General features: G+C 44.2%; 1 non-coding gene across 1 annotated transcript; it reads left to right on the top strand.

The window, feature by feature from the left end:
* Positions 1-2,254: 2,254 nt before the first annotated feature.
* On the top strand, positions 2,255-2,329 carry Trnas-cga. The gene has a single exon. It is a non-coding gene; the product is annotated as a tRNA-Ser (tRNA).
* The last annotated feature ends 9,541 nt before the right edge of the window (positions 2,330-11,870 follow it).

The raw sequence follows: 11,870 nt of genomic DNA, 5'->3' as shown, positions 1-11,870 counted from the left end.
ACGAGACAGTGGGAAACATCCACAAGAGGTTGAAAAAGGTGTACGGAGATGCTGCTGTCGATCGCAGTACAGTTAGTCGGTGGGCGAGCAGGTTACGTGATGAAAGCGGGCACGACAATATTGAGGATTGTCCTCGCAGCGGCAGGCCTCGTACTGCGCACACTCCAGACAATGTGCAGAGAGTCAACGAATTGGTGACTGCTGACAGACGCCTCACAGGGAACGAATTGTCACGCTGCGTTGGGATAGGGGAAGGAAGTGTTTGCAGAATACTGAAAGTGTTGGCGTCAAAAAAGGTTTGTGCCAGGTGGGTTCCCAGGATGCTGACAGTGGCTCACAAAGAAACAAGGAAAACGGTATGCAGCGAACTTCTGGAACAGTACGAGAATGGTGGAGATGAATTTCTTGGAAGAATTGTGACAGGTGATGAAACATGGCTCCATCATTTTTCACCAGAGACGAAGAGGCAATCAGTGGAGTGGCATCATGCAAATTCACCCAAGGAAAAAAAATTCAAAACCACACCTTCTGCTGGAACAGTTATGGCTATGGTGCTTTTCGATTCCGAAGGACTCTTGCTTGTGGACATCGTGCCAAGTGGAACCACCATAAATTATGATGCATATGTGACGACACTGAAGAAACTTCGAGCTCGACTGACTCGTGTTCGACCACATCGGCAAAAGCAGGATGTTTTGCTGTTGCGCGACAGTGCACGGTCACATGTCAGTCAAAAAAACCGTGAAGGCGATCACAAAATTCGGATGGACAACCCTGAAACACCCGCCTTACAGTCCAGACCTGGCTCCATGTGACTATCATCTCTTTGAGAAACTGAAAGACTCTCTTCGTGGAACAAGGTCTGAAGATGATGACTCCCTTGTGCACGCTGCCAAACAGTGGCTCCAACAGGTCCAGAATTTTACCGTGCGGGTATACAGGCGCTGGTTCCAAATGGCGTAAGGCAGTTGAGAGGGATGGAAAGTATGTGGAGAAATGAAAAATATTGTTCCTAAAAGATGTATCTACACACTGTAAAACTTTCAAACATGTAGAATAAAAGATGGATGAAAAAAAATAGTGTGCATTTCTTTTGGAGTGATCCTCGTAGAAGGTCAGCGAACCAGAAAGTACACACGAGATCTGTTCAAAAAAATTCCGGAACTTTGTCCACAAAATTTTTCTACGCTTACCTTTCACTTATTGTACATGGTCTCCTCTGAAATACTCTCCTCCATAATTGATACACCACTCCCAACGCCGTTCGCACTTCCGGATGCAGTCCCGATACGCCTCCTGCTAGATCGCGCGAAACGCCTTCTGCGAATTTTGTTTTATCTCGTCTGTCACTGTAAATCTTCGTCTCTTCAACGGGATCTTCAACTCTGGAAATAAAATAAGTCCGCAGGGGCAGGTCTGGAGAGTACGGAGGAGGAGGCAGCACAGTGATTTCGTTTTTTGTGCAACAGTCACACACCGACAGGGATGAATGTGTGGGTGCGTTATCGTGATGGAAGAGCCACGAATTGCCTCGCCACATTTCAGGCCGTTTCCCTTTCACATTTTCTCGTAGGCGTCGCAACACGTCCCGACAATACCATCGATTAATAGTGTGTCCCTGTGGCACAAATTCATGATGAACTAATCCTTCAGATTCAAAGAATCTGACCTGACGAGCTTTTTTTCGTCTTGGAGAGCCCTTCCCGACCGATTGTGAAGATTGAACACATTTTGTCTGCCAGAATGAGATTTTCACTCTGCAGCGGAGTGTGCGCTGATATGAAACTTCCTGGCAGATTAAAACTGTGTGCCGGACCGAGACTCGAACTCGGGACCTTTGCCTTTCGCGGGCAAGTGCTCTACCAAGGTTCGCAGGAGAGCTTCTGTAAAGTTTGGAAGGTAGGAGACGAGATACTGGCAGAAGTAAAGCTGTGAGTACCGGGCGTGAGTCGTTCTTGGGTAGCTCAGTTGGTAGAGCACTTGCCCGCGAAAGGCAAAGGTCCCGAGTTCGAGTCTCGGTCCGGCACACAGTTTTAATCTGCCAGGAAGTTTCATATCAGCGCACACTCCGCTGCAGAGTGAAAATCTCATTCTGGAAACATCCCCTAGGCTGTGGCTAAGCCATGTCTCCGCAATATCCTTTCTTTCAGGAGTGCTAGTTCTGCAAGGTTCGCAGGAGAGCTTCTGTAAAGTTTGGAAGGTAGGAGACGAGGTACTGGTCAAAAATAAAGCTGTGAGGACGGCGCGTGAGTCGTGCTTGGATAGCTCAGTTGGTAGAGCACTTGCCCGCGAAAGGCAAAGGTCCCGAGTTCGAGTCTCGGTCCGGCACACAGTTTTAATCTGCCAGGAAGTTTTGGATTTCACGCAAAATTTAATGCAGATGCGTTGCTCCTCTAACCGTGCCATCTCGAAATTCCCAAACTGTGCAACGCAACGTTCCACTCATACAGCACTGAACAACTAACTGAGATACATTAGCGAAACTTCTGGCAGTTACACATTACACACAGTCGTGTGCAGTGATGCCATCCACATTTCGCTCCAATACACCATTGCCGTGAAATTACGAATGTTCCGGAATTTTTTGAACAAACCTCGTACTGAGATAGGGAGAATTCTGAACATCATGAGAGAAGAAGGAGCAAATTCTTCGTACACATGCGTAAAATGGACCAGGAAGATTGACACATCAAATAAAACAGTTTCTTGTGCATAACAAAACCAAAACACGATGGATACAAAACTTACGCAGAGAACTGTGAGAAATGGGAATACAGGAACCAGAGATTTACGAGAGTATGAAATTAAAAATTAAAGTTATCACAGGTTTCCAGGACAGAATTAGGGCCAGGCCGAAATCTTCATCGACAGAAGAGCGAAAAACATTGCAAGGTATGCCAACTATAGAATAATGGACGAGGAAAAAGACTGGAGGAAATGAAGCTGACCCAAATTAAAATGGTCCTCAGATGGCCAAAACGAAAACAAGAAGAAGCAGATTCACATATTCTAGAAAACGCATTTATAAATGTTTAACGCCAAAGCTGCTATTTATTTAGTGGCTAACTAATTTCAAATGGCTCTGAGCACTATGGGACTTAACTGCTGTGGTCATCAGTCCCCTAGAACTTATAACTACTTAAACCTAACTAACCTAAGGACATCTCACACATCCATGCCCGAGGCAGGATTCGAACTTGCGACCGTAGCAGTCGCGCGGTTCCAGATTGTAGCGCCTAGAACCGCTCGGCCACTCCGGCCGGCAACTTGTTTCGGGTTTGGCCATTTCACAAACCGCCTATTACATAGGACCGAATTTGCAAAGAGTGGATGTGCCGAATGTGGATAGTAAAGGTGTCAATGATATACGATACTTAAGTATTTTGTATTTGAGATGTATTTGGTGTGCCGGCCGGTGTGGCCCTGCGCTTCTAGGCGCTTCAGTCCGGAACCGCGTGACCGCTACGGTCCCAGGTTCGAATCCTGCCTTTGGCATGGATGTGTGTGATGTCTTTAGGTTTGTTAGGTTTAATTAGTTCTAAGTTCTAGGCGACTGATGAACTCAGAAGTTAAGTCGCATAGTGCTCAGAGCCATTTGAACCATTTTTTTTGTATTTGGTGTGGACGGTTCTATTTATCTCATCACGCTCAATTATTTTACAGATCTGCATTAAAAGATGTCACAGTTGTGGTTACACCTTATTGTATTGTGTTAATGTATGTGGATAATTTATATTGTTATTAATTATTACACTTTATTTAATAAAGGTACCACAATTAAGAGAAAATATATTTTAGCAACATACATTAATACAATGCAGTAATGATGAGACCACAATGAAGAAAATAATATATGTTATGCACCTACATCAACGTAATATAGTAAGGTGTAATTTTTTTGTTTATTTATAGACGCAATCACACGTTTATGACACAGTCATAACCGGTTTCGGCCACACAATGAGCATCTTCAGATTCTAAAGGCGACATACACTGAACACAGGTTCATGCGTTGTATGGCCGAAATCCGTTATGACTGTGTCAAAAACATGTGATTGCGTCTATAAATAAACAAAAAAAAAATTACAAAAGTCTGTCACACACTCCATAGACAAAATGTTTATTTCAAAATAGTAAGGTGTAACTAGAATTGCGACAATTCTAACGCTGACCGCAGATATACGACGGTGAGTTAAATGAAAACCTTAAATTTGTAATAACAAATCGAAATTTCGCGCCGTTATCCTGTAAGTTGGTAAGCGCGCCCTACAAACAGCGTGCTGAATGGCCTGTAGGTGGCAGCATAGTCTAGAATCTAGATGCACACATACCGTCGCGTTATCAGTATAAAGATGACCGCCCCACTCGCGACCTGCACCAGGGACGAACTGCGTTCTGTTATTCGGTTTTTGCGTAGTGAAGGGGTGAAACCTATTGAAATTTATCGACGAATGAAGGTTCAGTACGGTGACGTATGTTTGTCACAGCAGCAAGTCTACAAATGGAGGAGGACGTTCGCAAATGGTGTGACTTCAGTGGAAGATGCTCCTCGTCCAGATCAGGCACAACGAGTTGTGACTCCACAGAACATTGCAGCAGTTGAAGCCACAGTGAAGGAAAACCGCCGAGTGACACTGAATGACATTGCAGCATGTTTACAGATTAGTCGTGGGTCAGCACACCACATTGTGCACGATGTGCTCCAGTTTCACAAAGTGTCTGCAAGATTGGTGCCACGGCAGCTGACTCCTGAAATGAGAGAACTACGTGTTTATGCTTGTGAAGAACTTCATCGGCGCTTTGAAAGAGAAGGTGAGGGCTTCCCTGCAAGAATCGTTACTGGGGACGAAACCTGGGTTGACTTCCAGCAACCGGAAACGAAGAGAGCGAGCAAGGAATGGCGCCATTCCTCATCACCAAAACCAAAGAAGTTTCGAACAGAACCATCGGCAGGGAAGGTTATGCTGACTCTCTTTTGGGACGAGAAAGGCGTCATTTTGGATCATTACGTGCCTAGAGGGACCACTGTCACCAGTGCATCGTACACAGATCTCCTAAAAAATCATCTGCGGCCTGCAATCAAATCAAAGCGACGTGGATTGCTGTCAGCAGGTGTCCTTTTGCAACATGACAATGCAATGCCCCACACTGCCCGTACAACAGTTGCAACAATCACACACCTGCATTTTGAGTGTCTTCCTCATCCACCATACTCACCAGACCTTGCCCCAAGTGATTTCCATATGTTTGGACCACTCAGAGACGCAATGGGAGGGAAGAAGTTCCGTTCCGATGAAGAGGTACGCCACGCGGTGCATGAGTGGTTGCGCCGACTACCAAAAGAATTTTTTTCTAAAGGAATTTATGCACTTTGTAACCGCTGGAGGACTTGCATTGAGCTTGGTGGAGATTATGTTGAAAAGTGATAACAGCTTTGTACCACTTTTGCATAATAAATAACATTTAAAAAATATTTAAAGTTTTCATTTGACTCACCCTCGTATGTAAGTGTGATGATATAAATAGAACTGTTCACATCCAACATATCATAAATACAAAATGTGTAAGCAGTTACTATATGCATCATAACAAATTTTGTTCTCTATAAAAGTTGGCTTGTGAAAATGGGCAAAACCAGAAACTACGCAGCCAGTAAAGAAATAAGAGCTTTGGTGGCAAATATTTAAAGTGCCTTATCTTCAAAATTTGAAACTTGCAAGACGCTACGTAGTTAAAACTTTCATATGATTCATACACCAATAATACGCTACTGGCCATTAAAATTGCTACATCAAGAAGAAATGCAGATGATAAACGGGTATTCATTGGACAAATATATTATACTAAAACTGACATGTGATTACATTTTCACGCAATTTGGGTGCATAGAGCCTGAGAAATCAATACCCAGAACAACCACCTCTGGCCATAATAACGGCCTTGATACGCCTGGGCATTGAGTCAAACAGAGCTCGGATGGCGTGTACAGCAGCTTCCCCTGCAGCTTCAACACGATACCACAGTTCATCAAGAGTAGTGACTGGCGTATTGTGACGAGCCAATTGCTCGGCCACCATTGAGCAGACGTTTTCAATTGGTGAGAGATCTGGAGAATGTGCTGGCCAGGGCAGCAGTCGAACATTTTCTGTATTCAGAAAGGCCCGGACAGGACCTGCAACATGCGGTCGTCCATTAACTTGCTGAAATGTAGGGTTTCGCAGGGATGGAATGAAGGGTAGAGCCAAGGGTCGTAACACATCTGAAATGTATCGTCCACTGTTCAAAGTGCCATCAATGCGAACAAGAGGTGACCGAGACGTGTAACAAGTGGCACCCCATACCATCACTCCGGGTGATATGCCAGTATGGCGATGACGAATACACGCTTCCAATGTGCGTTCACCGCGTTGTCGCCAAACACGCATGCGACCATCATGATGCTGTAAACAGAACGTGGATTCATCCGAAACAATGACGTTTTGCCATTCGTGCACCGAGGTTCGTCGTCGAGTACACCATCGCAGGCGCTCCTGTCTAAAAGGAGTAAAAAAATCCACATAATTACTATGCATAATACAAAAACTAAAAGTATGTTTCAGAAGATACACTGCTGGCCATTAAAATTGCTACACCACGAAGATGACGTGCTACAGACGCGAAATTTAACCGACAGGAAGAACATGCTGTGATATGCAAATGATTAGCTTTTGAGAGCATTCACACAAGGTTGGCTCCGGTGGCGACATTTACAACGTGCTGACATGAGGAAAGTTTCCAACCGATTTCTCATACACAAACAGCAGTTGACCGGCGTTGCCTGGTGAAACGTTGTTGTGATGCCTCGTGTAAGGAGGAGAAATGCGTACCATCACGTTTCCGACTTTGATAAAGGTCGGATTGTAGCCAATCACGCTTGCGGTTTATCGTATCGCGACATTCCTGCTCGCGTTGGTCGAGATCCAATGACTGTTAGCACAATATGGAATCGGTGGATTCAGGAGGGTAATACGGAACGCCGTGCTGGATCCCAACGGCCTCGTATCACTAGCAGTCGAGATGACAGGCATCTTATCCACACGACTAACGGATCGTGCAGCCTCGTCTCGATCCTTGAGTCAACAGATGGGGACGTTTGCAAGACAACAACCATCTGGCCTAACAGTTCGACGACGTTTGCAGCAGCACGGACTATCAGCTCGGAGACCGCGGCTGCGGTTACGCTTGACGCTCCATCGAAGACAGGAGCGCCTGCGATGGTGTACTCCACGACGTACCTGGGTGCACGAATGGCAAAACGTCATTTTTTCGGATGAGTCCAGGTTCTGTTTACAGCATCAGGATGGTCGCATCCGTGTTTGGCGACATCGCGGTGAACGCACATCGGAAGCGTGTATTCGTCATCGCCTTAGTGGCGTATCACCCGGCGTGATGGTATGGGGTGCCATTGGTGACACGTTGCGGTCACCTCTTGTTCGCACTGTCGACACTTTGAACAGTGGACGTTAGATTTCAGATGTGTTACGACTCGTGGCTCTAGCCTTCATTCGATCCCTGCGAAACCCTACATTTCAGCAGGATAATGCACTACCGCATGTTGCAGGTCCTGTACGGGCCTTTTTGGATACAGAAAATATTCGACTGCTGCCGTGGCCAGCACTTTGTCCAGATCTCTCACCAATTGAAAACGTCTGCTCAATGGCAGCCGAGCAACTGCCTCGCCACAATACGCCAGTCACTACTGTTGATGAACTGTGGTATCGTGTTGAAGCTGCATGGGCAGCTGTACCTGTTCACGCCATCCGAGCTGTCTGACTCAATGCCCAGGCGTATCAAGGCCGTTATTGTCGCCAGAGGTGATTGTTCTGGGTATTGATTTCTCAGCCTCTATGCACCCAAATTGCGTGAAAATGTATTCACATGTCAGTTTTAGTATAATATATTTGTCCAATGAATACCCGTTTATCATCTGCATTTCTTCTTGATGTAGCAATTTTAATGGCTAGTAGTGTATTTTGAAGAAATTCTGAACAATTCGAGGGAATCATTTGGCCACCCAGATAGACCGACATGGATCCCATCGAACATTTATGGGACATAATCGAGGGTCAGTTCGTGCACAAAATTCTGCACCAGCAACACCTCCGCAGTTATGGACGGATATAGTAGCATCGTGGCTCAATATTTCTGCATGCTGCGTCGAGCTAGTTCACTACTCCGGACAAAAGGAGGTCTGACATGATATGAGGGCGCATCCCATGACTTTTGTCTCCTCAGTATATAGGGGGTGTTCAGAAAGTCTCTCCACACTGCCGTACGATTGTTAGCCGCGCGTGCCGTATGCCGCAGTGAATATACCGAAATGAAACTCAGTGAAATACAAATTATTAATTTATTCAATATTCATTTTTACTTACAAATTTTCACGTTAATTGTTGAAAGTGTCCCCCCTGTTGCTGAATACACAATTCAATTCGTCTAACCATGTTTCCATACACAAGCTGTAACATTTCTTCTGTAACAGAAGCAGTGAAAGTGGATTTTGCAGTTTCCAATTCATCGATGCATTTTGGACGGTTTTTATGGACAGTTGCTTTCGCTGCACCCCAGAAGAAAAAGTCAGGTGGTGTTAGTTAGGTCAGCTGATCGCGGAGGCGAAAGTCCCTGTGAAATTATGCGATCACCAAAAACACCAGCAAGCAGTGACATTGAAACGGGAGCTGTATGCGCGTTTGCACCATCTTGTTGAAAATAACCGTTCAGTATTTCACTTAGCCGAAGTTCTCCTATGAATGGGTACAGAATATCACTGCAGTATCGTTGTGTGTTTATTGTTTCGTTGAAAAGCAATGGGACCCACAATCCGACGTCTAGAAATTGCAATCCGAACTCCTATTTTCAAACAATGAAGTGGTTCCCCATGAATACACAGTGGATTTCCGCTACTTCATACGAGATTTTTGCGAGTTCATGTACCCGGATAAATGGGTTATGCCTCATCAGTGAAAAACGTTTCATTAAGAATATCGCTTCCATTTTGTTGAACGAAATTTTTGAGCCATTAACAATAATGCGGTCTCTTGCCATGATCAGTATTTTTCAGTTCTTGTACGACTGTCACTTTGTATGGGAAAAGTTCTAATTTTTTCCTTACAGCTGTGTGGGCCGTTCTGATACTAACATTGATTTCCTGGGCGAGTTTTCGTACAGACTTGTTCGGGCTCGTGGACATTTTATCGGAAATATCGAGTAGTTTATCCTCAGACAAAACGCTAGGACGTCCACTTCCCGATGCATCTGTCACTGAACCCTTACTTCGAAATTTGTTACTCAAATCTCGCACAGTATCGCGATGTGGGAGTGTTGTCTCCGGGAAACCTGAATTAAATGTTTTTGCCGCCAGCTTTGAACCGTTGTTCGACTAAAAACACACGTTCTTCAATGGTTAGCATTTTAACAGTGACGAAAACTAAACAAACGAACAAAGAAACTAAACTTAAACGTTGACGTCAACACGTAACGACACACACCAACGATACTACTGACGCTGGCTGAGATCAACGAAACAGTGGAATGTTGGGAGAGTCCACTTGAAGGGAAGTAACCCAGGCAGGCGAACAATTATACGGCACGCGCGGCTAACAGTCATATGGCACTGCGGAGAGACTTTTTGAACACCCCGTATTTCAGTAGCTATGCGGAGATGGAGAGGCTTGCATGGAAAGCTTTCTCGAACCAGTCGTCGGTCTGGACACCATAACAACAACAGAAGTAACATTTTTAATACGAGAGAAATAAAATCCGGCGCAACGAGAGTACCTGTTCAGGTGCACAAGGCGCCATATGAAAGTATATGCGCAAAAACATACATTGTTCCATTTGATGTTTCATATATTTACAGAAGGTTTGAGTAATGTTCCTAGACCTTCATTCAGCATAAAAAAAATACAGCCCCACTTCTATATGGCATCAACAGTTGTGACATACTCTTGTGTCTGAAACGGTTTGCTCCCGTCACTGTTCTAGTAACCACGTTAAGCCCCAATCTTCCTTACAAGGGAACCTCCCCATCGCACACCCCTCAGATTTAGTTATAAGTTGGCACAGTGGATAGGCCTTGATAAACTGAACACAGATCAATTGAGAAAACAGGAAGAAGTTGTGTGGAACTATGAAAAAATTAACAAAATATACAAACTGAGTAGTCCATGGGCCACATAGGCAACATCAAGGAGACCGTGAGCTCAGGAGCGCCGTGGTCATGTGGTAGCGTGAGCAGCTGCTGCACGAGAGATCCTAGGTTCAAGTCTTCCCTCGACTGAAAATTTTACTTTCTTTATTTTTACATAGTTATTATCTGTCCGTTCGTTCATTGACATCTCTGTTCACTGTAATAAGTTTAGTGTCTGTGTTTTGCGACCGCACTGCAAAACCGTGCGATTAGTAGACGAAAGGACGTGCCTCTCCAATGGGAACAGAAAACATTTGATCGTAAGGTCATAGGTCAACCGATTCCTCCACAGGAAAACACATCTGATATATTCTATACGACACTGGTGACGGCATGTGCGTCACATGACAGGAAAATGTTGTCGACCCACCTAACTTGTACACTTGGCGAATGGGTAAAAAGATTCTTCTACCTTGCCCGATTTAGGTTTTCTTGTGGATGTGATAATCGCTCCCAAAAAAGTGATGAAAACATAAGAATTTGTCACATAAACTGAAAATAAAAAATTAAAATTTACACTCGATGGAAGATTTGAACCAAAGACCCTTCGTTCCGCAGTTGCTCACGTTACCACGAGACCACGGCGCACCTGCGTTGGTTTTGTCCTTATTGTTGCTTATCTTCGCTTGAACTACTCAGTTTGTATATTTTGCTTATTTTTTCACAGTTCTACACAACTTCTTCCTGTTTTCTCAATTGATCTGTGTTCAGTTTTTCAAGGCCTATCCACTGTGCCAACTTGTAACTAAATCTGAGGGGGGTGCGATGGGGAGGTTCCCTTGTTAGAATATTGGCAGTGCTATTACGTTCCGTTGAGCAATATACTGTGTTAAATGCGTTGCTATTGATCATCTTCTTCCAGTGTAAGCTGAGGGTAAAGCCTTTTCCTGATTAAAAAAAAATATTTCTTTGGAACAATGGTAGCGACATCTAAGCGGCGCGGTCAATGCGACCGAGCGGTTCTAGGCCCTTCAGTCCGGAACCGCGTTACTGCGGTCCCCTTCTGTTCTTGATATATATGAACGACCTCCCTTCCTATCTGAAACAGGGAGCTGAACTGACACCGTTTGCTGATGATACAAGCATCATTATTAATCCAGTAAAAGAAATTCCAATTGAAAATGATACAAGTAAGGTCTTTGGAAAAAGTCATTAATTGGTTGTCTGCAAATGGGCTTGCTCTAAACTTTGAAAAAACACAGTACATCCAATTTTCTGCTGCAAAAAGTACAGTTCCTTCAATAAATATAACACATCAACAGAAGTCAGTAGACAGGGTAGAGCATACTAAGTTTTTGGGTGTACATATAGATGAGAAGCTTAATTGGGAAATTCATATTTTGGATCTCCTAAAGCGACTAGGTTCAGCAACTTTTACGATCAGAATAATTGCAAATTTTGAGGATATAGAAATTAGTAAGGTAACATGCTTTGCATACTTTCACTCTCTGATGTCATACGGAATAATAGTTTGAGGTAACTCAACATTTGGACAAAAAAGTATTCACTGCTCAAAAGAAAGTAGTTAGAATAATGTGTGGGGTTCATAGTCACACGTAGGCATCTTTTTAAAAGATTGGGAGTCCTTACAACAGCTTCACAATACATCTACTCAATAATGAAATTTGTTCTCCACAACATG

Source organism: Schistocerca piceifrons, chromosome 11 (genome assembly GCF_021461385.2).
Source record: "Schistocerca piceifrons isolate TAMUIC-IGC-003096 chromosome 11, iqSchPice1.1, whole genome shotgun sequence".
Lineage (NCBI taxonomy): Eukaryota > Metazoa > Arthropoda > Insecta > Orthoptera > Acrididae > Schistocerca > Schistocerca piceifrons.
This window is presented reverse-complemented; position numbering and strand designations above follow the sequence as displayed.